The sequence below is a fragment of the Pavona decussata genome, unplaced genomic scaffold, assembly GCF_977016875.1.
Source record: "Pavona decussata unplaced genomic scaffold, jaPavDecu1.1 SCAFFOLD_58, whole genome shotgun sequence".
Taxonomy (NCBI): Eukaryota; Metazoa; Cnidaria; class Anthozoa; order Scleractinia; family Agariciidae; genus Pavona; species Pavona decussata.
Genome location: NW_028145480.1, coordinates 3,649,779 through 3,657,500, shown reverse-complemented (window position 1 = coordinate 3,657,500; position 7,722 = coordinate 3,649,779). Strand labels below are relative to the sequence as shown.

The 7,722-nt window shown below is 36.7% G+C and overlaps 1 long non-coding RNA gene across 8 annotated transcripts in view; it reads left to right on the top strand.

Moving 5' to 3' along the window:
* Nucleotides 1–7,722, top strand: part of LOC146479723 (uncharacterized) — a 199,417-nt gene that overhangs the window by 58,834 nt on the left and 132,861 nt on the right. For all 8 annotated transcript variants that reach the window (XR_014864888.1, XR_014864889.1, XR_014864887.1 and 5 more), the window contains exon 2: nt 7,451–7,575. This is a non-coding gene — a long non-coding RNA (uncharacterized LOC146479723). The remainder of the gene's footprint in view (nt 1–7,450; nt 7,576–7,722) is intronic.

Here is a 7,722-nt window from a genome sequence, read left to right as displayed (position 1 = left end):
GCACAAACAAGCATAAACCCAGAATGGGGTATTATTCGGTTTGTACTAATTTTTTTTCTAGCTTTAAGTTAGTGTAGAATCAATCCTTACATTATAGAGACATTAAGCTTATAATAGCAAGCTACACTGTAGTACATGTAATCCAAAGCTCATGTCATGCAGTTGTTATAAATGATCATAAGAAGTTGCAAGCGAACCGACACGACTTAAATTTGTAGCGAAACGACCAGATACGAGGGCCTTTCTACGCGCGGTATACAGCTCTAGTTGAAGTGGTGGGAGGAAAAGTAAAGTGCGAAAAGCAAGATTGATACAATCTCAATCGGTGAAAGCATTTTTTTGAAACAGAATAGGAAAAGCGAATCAAGGCGTGTTAGGGATTTTCATTTTTATCCTGACTTTCTTTATGGTTGATGCTTATGTTTATAAATGTTTTCCTTGTCACTGGGCTTAGAGATTACAAAATTGATTTAAATAATTATGTTGCATTTACTCCACCCATGGGGATCAATGGCACTTTTAATATGAATTCAGTAATAAGCATGTCAGTTGTTTTCTGAATAACTTGTGTTAGTATATACTAAAACAGTGGATAGCATTGTTGGCACACTCTGATTGGCTACTGAAACTCAGGATAGCAAGTGCTATTCGCCTCCAAGCATTTGTGGTGAAAATTATCATCGCTGACAGGAGTAATTGAGGAAAAAATGGTCATTTTTGTCATTTGTCATTTCGTCACAACTATTCACCCTCACTGAGGTAAATAGTTGTTCACTAATCCCTGAAGGACCTTTTAGGCGATAAATAATTGTAACACATACAAACAAACAAACGAACAAACAAACACATAAAACATGCACACAGTTCATGGTCAAAACAACTTATATTGTCCTTCTAGAGTTATGACAACTGGTGTCCTCTTTAGTTATCCTGCTTATCGGTCAGTATAAAATACAGACTGCAGACTGGGTATAAAATGCAGACTGATATCAAAACGGTCTCTTTGTCAAATACAGGATATTTCAACTTACCCTAGTGTCACGCAATCACATTTCCGAGATCATCTCCCATGAAATTGACCTTATTTTTGACCCATTTCTCAACAGTTTGTTTTCTTTATCTCGATTTGGTAGCTTTCATTTCCTGAGGCCCTTTCTTCACAAAGAAGACTCAAACTTAATCACTTTGCATTAGTTCGTAAACAATTACTCCCATGACGGTTTTCATAATTATTATAATGAGGGAAACAGACTTGATTTCCGATCCCGAGGGTTAAGCAATTTGACATCGACAGATCTTAACTAGTTTCTTTGAAATATATTAACGAAGTTTGTCAAAGAGAAATTGTATACCTTCAGTAGTCTAGCAATACATGAACACATACATGTACTGCCACTTACCGATGTCGCCGATGCGGGGAAAAGGTCAACCACGTGCGAAATAAAGTTATTGCTTATGTCATGCTTTGGGGTTGTTTTATTTCAAGGTTGACGCTTTTCAAAAAGAATATAATAATGTCAATTTCATGGGAAATGATCTCGAAAGAGGATTCTATGACACTAGCGTAAGTTAAGTTGAAAAATTCAAAATGTATCCTGTATTTGACGAAGAGGCGGTTTTGGTCTCAGTCTGCATTTTATACCCAGTCTGCAGTCTGCATTTTATACCTTGTCTGCAGTCTGCATTTTATACTGACCGTCCTGCTTATTTATCTTGAGCTAATATGTGATGAGTGTCAAGTACCATACAATGGAATTATTTACTTTGTATGAAATGTCTAATCCACTGTTTTTGATCGCCACTCAGCTCACCAAGACTGGCTGTTTAATGCACAAGTTGCAGCACAAATTCTTTGCATAGATGAAAACTAGACATACAAAATACAGCGTCTTGACATACAGCAACCTTTCATGTAATTATATACTGTGAGCCCCAGTGACCCCAATGGAAAATTTAATATATGTTTTAACTTTGCATCTATGGGTTAGATGCAGGGTTAGATGAAGTCATTCAGACAGAAGCTGTTACATTCTTAAAACAGAGGTGGATCCAGGATTTTATAATTAGGAACAGATGTTGTCATTTGACAGTGCAGAAAATTTGACACTGTAAAAGTAGGTTGTCAGATAAAATACAACTGATGAATTTCTTATAGTGGGATTACAGGGTAAGGTGACCAGAAAGCTGTACGTTTTTTTAGACATTTTTCCTATTTGGTAGAGTCAAAATGCTTTGTTAACTTTTATATTGTGGCACTTATAATGATCTTTTCATGAAACATGATAATCTTGAGATGCATTCTTTTATAAGGATTACTTCACATATTTTTCCTATCAGAACTGCCACATTTTCCTAAGTTAATTAATCAACTAATTAAAATTCTTTAAAGATTGTTTTGCTTTCATTAAATATGGCACAAGATGCAATTACATGCTCAATATTCAGTCAATTTGTGTGAAATTTCCACAACTAAAAGATCTTGGAAAGATCTGCACATGTAAGGCATAATATCATGCCCCCCTCCTATAGAAGACTTGATTTACCACCCCTGCAACTTTTGGGCACTTGTCAATTCAATCTGTGACCTCCTCCATTTCTTTTGGTGTGATTTTTAGCATACCCCAGAAAATACCTTTCAAATGGTATATCACATGTGGTCCCCTGGTTCATGGTTACCAATTTAGAAAAAAATTGGCATTTCCCTCAGGGCTTAAAGGATTAAGATATAACCACTCACAGGTACTTATCTTATTTGGCATTTCCCTGGGGGCTTAAAGGATTAAGATATAACCACTCACAGGTACTTATCTTGTTACACGGTACCGTTTTGATAAGAACAAGCAGGCTACATGGTCCTATTAGTGACCCAATAGTCTGTCATATTAACTTTATAAGTGGTTACACCAAACTTATCCAGTCAATTGGTCCTATTAATATATCACAGAAAGCCTGAAGTGAAATGATAAAGCTAATTGCATGTAACATGACATTCCCTTACAACTTGTTTGGAGGTTCTGCTATATCAGTTCGATTTACATGGTCTTGTCACATTAACATTACCCACATGTAGTCACACACTTCTATTTATGTCACACAGTCTGTTGTAACAAATAATGTGACATTCGTTGACTACTTACAACGTACTTTCAAGGGGGTAATCTCTAGTCAAGTATCTCTATTAATTTAGGTAAAGGACATTTGCATATTTGTGAGAATAACACAAACAAACAGTTCATTATCTTTTAAGGAACAGTCTGCTATCTCAGTTAGCCTAAGATGTCTCAAATGACATCACATTTACTTGGTCATGCACTCATACCAATGTCACGCAATACTGTTGTGACGAATAATGTCACAACTGCTAACTGCTTATTTTCATTGATTGTGTAGTAAATGTTTGTTTAAATAAATGTAAAATAATATATGAAACATATATGTGTGACATATTGACATGAGTGTGATAGTTTGTCACAAGTAACATTATGTGGTCATGTACTCGTGGCTAAATTATGTCACACTATACTTTTGTGACAAACAATGTGACGTCTCCAAACAGTTCATTTTCAAAGGCAGTCTGTAATACAGTCGAACCTCCCGTAAGCGACCACCCATAATGTCAAGGAGATGTGGTCGCTTGCGGGAGGTGGTCGCTTACCAGAGGTCAGACCACAGGGGGTCTAACTCTAGGGTAATTTACATATTTTAATCGCGGAGACCTAACCCTTTTGGGTCCTTTTGCCAGTGCTTATCGAAACCCATAGTAATAACTTTTCCTAACTACTGGTCCAAAATTATTCTAGGCAAAAAAATCTTAGGGTGTATGGTGATTATTGTTTGTATCTCATAAACTACTTAATACTGCGATTGAGACAATTAACGTGAAAGAAAGTTGACTCTTTTATTACTCCAGCTGGCGCTGTCTAAATTTTTCAGGAAACGGAACATAAGCAAAAGGATAAGAACGATAAAAGATAAGAGAGTTTTTTTCTACAAGGGATTCAATCTGATTAAAGTTTATTTCAGTGTGAAGTAAAGTGTAAGTGTATTTTATCAATTGTTTCAATGCTAAGCTATACTTCTGGTAACTCCGACTGTGAGATTTACGGCGTCCGTTGTAATAATGTAGCCAATATGTTACAGCGACACATTTTTCAATTTCCGCCCGTGAGAGATACAGTAGATTGTGTGTCAAGTGGTCGCTTACGGGAGGTTAAAAACAATTGAAAATTTTAAAGAATCATCTCTAAAAGTGGTCGCTTACGAGAGGTGGTCGCTTATGAGAGGTGGTTGCCTACGAGAGGTTCCATCTATAGTGATTTGACTTGAAAACGTTTGGTATTTTGGAAAAGTGGTCGCTAATGAGAGGTGGTCGCTTACGAGAGGTGGTCGCAAAGGGAGGTTCGACTGTATCTCGGTAGTTTAAGATTACCTTGATACAGCCGTAGCTTGTCACAAGTAACATCATCTAGTCATGTTCTTATATCCATGTCACACAAATTATTAGGGTTGTCCACACTATTATGCTCAATCAAATAACATCAGACACTATTATGCTCCATAAAACGGTTCTTTTTTCCTGATTTTCCTCACTCAATTGTTGAGACAACTCATCCGAGTACGCAGATGATAATGTTGTAGAGCTGAAACTGCTGGAAGCCATGTTTTTGCTAATATGTAACCAAGCCTGGTCTTGAAATGTAGTACCTGGGCCGGTGTCTTGTGTGGAAATTCTATGGCTTTGGCAAAGTTAATATATAAGGCAAAGAATTGAAGAAACTTTGCATCATTATTCCAGCATAATGCTCAATTCTTTTGCCTCACTATTATGCTCAAAATTATGCAGGCTTAATGTGGACAATTTTACACACAATACAAACAATGTGGCGTTCAGTAATAATTCATTCATTGATTGCTTTAATTAAGATGTCTCAAATGACATCACATGTACTTGGTCATGCACTCATACCAATGTCATGCAATACTGTTGTGACAAATAATGTCACAACTGCTAACTGCTTATTTTCATTGATTGTGTGGTAAATGTTTGGTAGCCACGAGTACATGACCACATAATGTTACTTGTGACAAACTATCACACTTATGTCAATATGTCACACATATGTTACTTTCATATATTATTTTACATTTATAAGTAATATCATAATCGTTGTCAAGAAAATTTTCCAGTAATATCTTGGTTGTTTAAAGGAGGAGGGTGACAACACATTGAGCTATTGATTTATAGCAACAGTGAGAGTTGCAATAGCAATGCATCCATCACAATTTGAACTATCGATAAGTTTCATAAGTCATCAAAATAGTAATCTGCTGTGGTCCTTTTTCGGTGATTGAAAAATACATCTCTTGTACCCTGCACATTAGTGCTGTTATTTGCCATGAGATTAGGAGCATTAAAAGTTGAAATACATTACTTTGTTTCCTGGTTTGTTTGATAAAAGCTTGTTTGAGGGCCTTACAACTCACTATTTTATGTTCAGAAATCATTGCGGCAAGGACTAAATAACAAAAACGTTTAGAAATATAAACAAACAAGTTAAATCCCTTCAAGGTGTACGCAGAGCTTGTTTCGCAAATTATAGATCTTTAAATTTAGAAACTCTACACTTCCGGTGTTTATTATTCCTCTTTTAGCTAGTCCACACAGAAATCTAACTGTTGTAGTGCTTGATATCTTTAATTCTACAGATATATTCATTTTTTTTGTTTTGTTTCGACTTTCATTTCGTAAAATACAGTAAGCCTCGAAGCAAGAATTTGCTGTTATTTAAGATATTTCAAAGTTTCTTCTTTTATGCACTGAACAGCATGGAGTTGTTTTTGCGCTGAGCCAGTTCTACAATGAAGTCAGCAAGTGTAGTCATACTTCGTCAAACCCTTCTGAAAAGCTTTTCTCAGGCTATTCATAAGAACAATGAAATGTCAACAATGCGAAAACAATGAGCTAGCTCATACATACTAATGCTGCTGACTAGATGCTCATCTGCAGATTTTTAGATGTGTATATGTGTCCGCAGCAGAGGCATTTCTGGCCTGCAGTGTATCTGCATTTAAAGAAGTTACAACAAGTGGTCACTCTGTATAACAGTACACAATCTGGCATTGAGTGAACACAAAAATTACAACATTTTTGGAATGGTATCACAATGGTCTCACACAGTAGTATTGCAATGGTATTTCAACTACCATACATGTAATACTATTGCAATAGTCAAACTGACCTCAATAGTGGCCCCCTAGTTTAATGTGACATCCCTAATAACTGCTTATTTTTAATGGCAGTCTGTTAGTATCTCAGTTTAGTGCGACTGTGAATAGCTTGTCACAAATAAGGTCACCCTGTCATGCACTCATATCAACAGTGTATGTCACACAATGCTGTTGCGACGAATAACATGACATCTGATTCCTTAACTGCTTATTTTCAAGAACAGTGTAGTTATTGTTTTTTTAAGGAGCGACCTAGCTGTTATCTTGTCACAAATAATAGTACATGTACCTACAATAGTGATGCACTTACATGCTTGTATAGCCTATGTTACACACTAGTTGTTACAAATAAATATGTGACATTCCTTAACTACTTATTTTCAATGGCAGTCTGGTATCATCTTGGTTTGTTTAACTTGGCTGTGGTTACCTAGTCATGCACTCAAATCTTTGTCGCACATGTACAATGCTTTTGTGACAAATGATGTGGCATTTTATAACATCCCTTTATGCTTAGTACAACTGGTCTGTTGTAACAAGAAGAGAGACTTCTAAACCTGGCCTTGAAACAGACCTTGATGACCTTAACTCACTTTTGACCTACACACCTACACATATCACTGTTTCTTAAAAACAACATACATGTAGAATTGCCGTGCCTTGATGTATGGGAAGTCAGAGTTAGATTTGGGTCTCTGATCTCTCAGTGTTAATGTTAAATTTTCTTCTACATGTAACATTACACAGTGGATGGTGGAACATGCGTGTAACTGAGAGAGCTTCTGTCTATCTATCTTCAATGGCTGGCAACCCCAGTTTCTCTGTTTGTGACAACCCCTGGCTGTTTTGAATAGTTGATAAAACAGCATCTAGAAGATGCAGATGAGGATTTGCTGTGAAAATATACAGTATACTGTATTCTCTTGGGCTTGTACTATAGAAATAAAATTATATGCCCGATTAAAGAAAGGAGGTATACTATATCGGTTGTGTGAGCTACACTGTACATGACTGTATGGTGATCTTGTCAAGTCAATATACTTTAGTTGTGAATTCAAACACAGTCCTGTAATGTCAGGGTTATGTAGCATACATGCAAATGTGTACATTGCAACATTTGCTTACTGCAGCACAAGGTAGTGCCTTGATCTCTAGAGCCCAGTGGTTGTCCAGGAAAGATTCAACTGTAGTTTGTTTACTGTGATTTGTTTTTGTTTTTTAGTGGTTTTGTGGAGGCATCATGGAGCTGCGCTTAAAAGAAGATATCTTACCAAGCAATTAATCTGTCTAGACGAGCAGAATTGATCTGAATTGAACAGAACGGATGGTGCAGCAATCTGCCGTTAGGTTAGTTCGTCGACAAATGCCCATACAATGTACAGTACCGCTCAAAAGTAAGTTACCACCCTCTCGTGAGACGCAATTCTCTTCTCGAGAGACGAGAATTGCGTCTTGAGAGACGAGAGTCTCGTCTGAGTCTCGTATCGAGACACG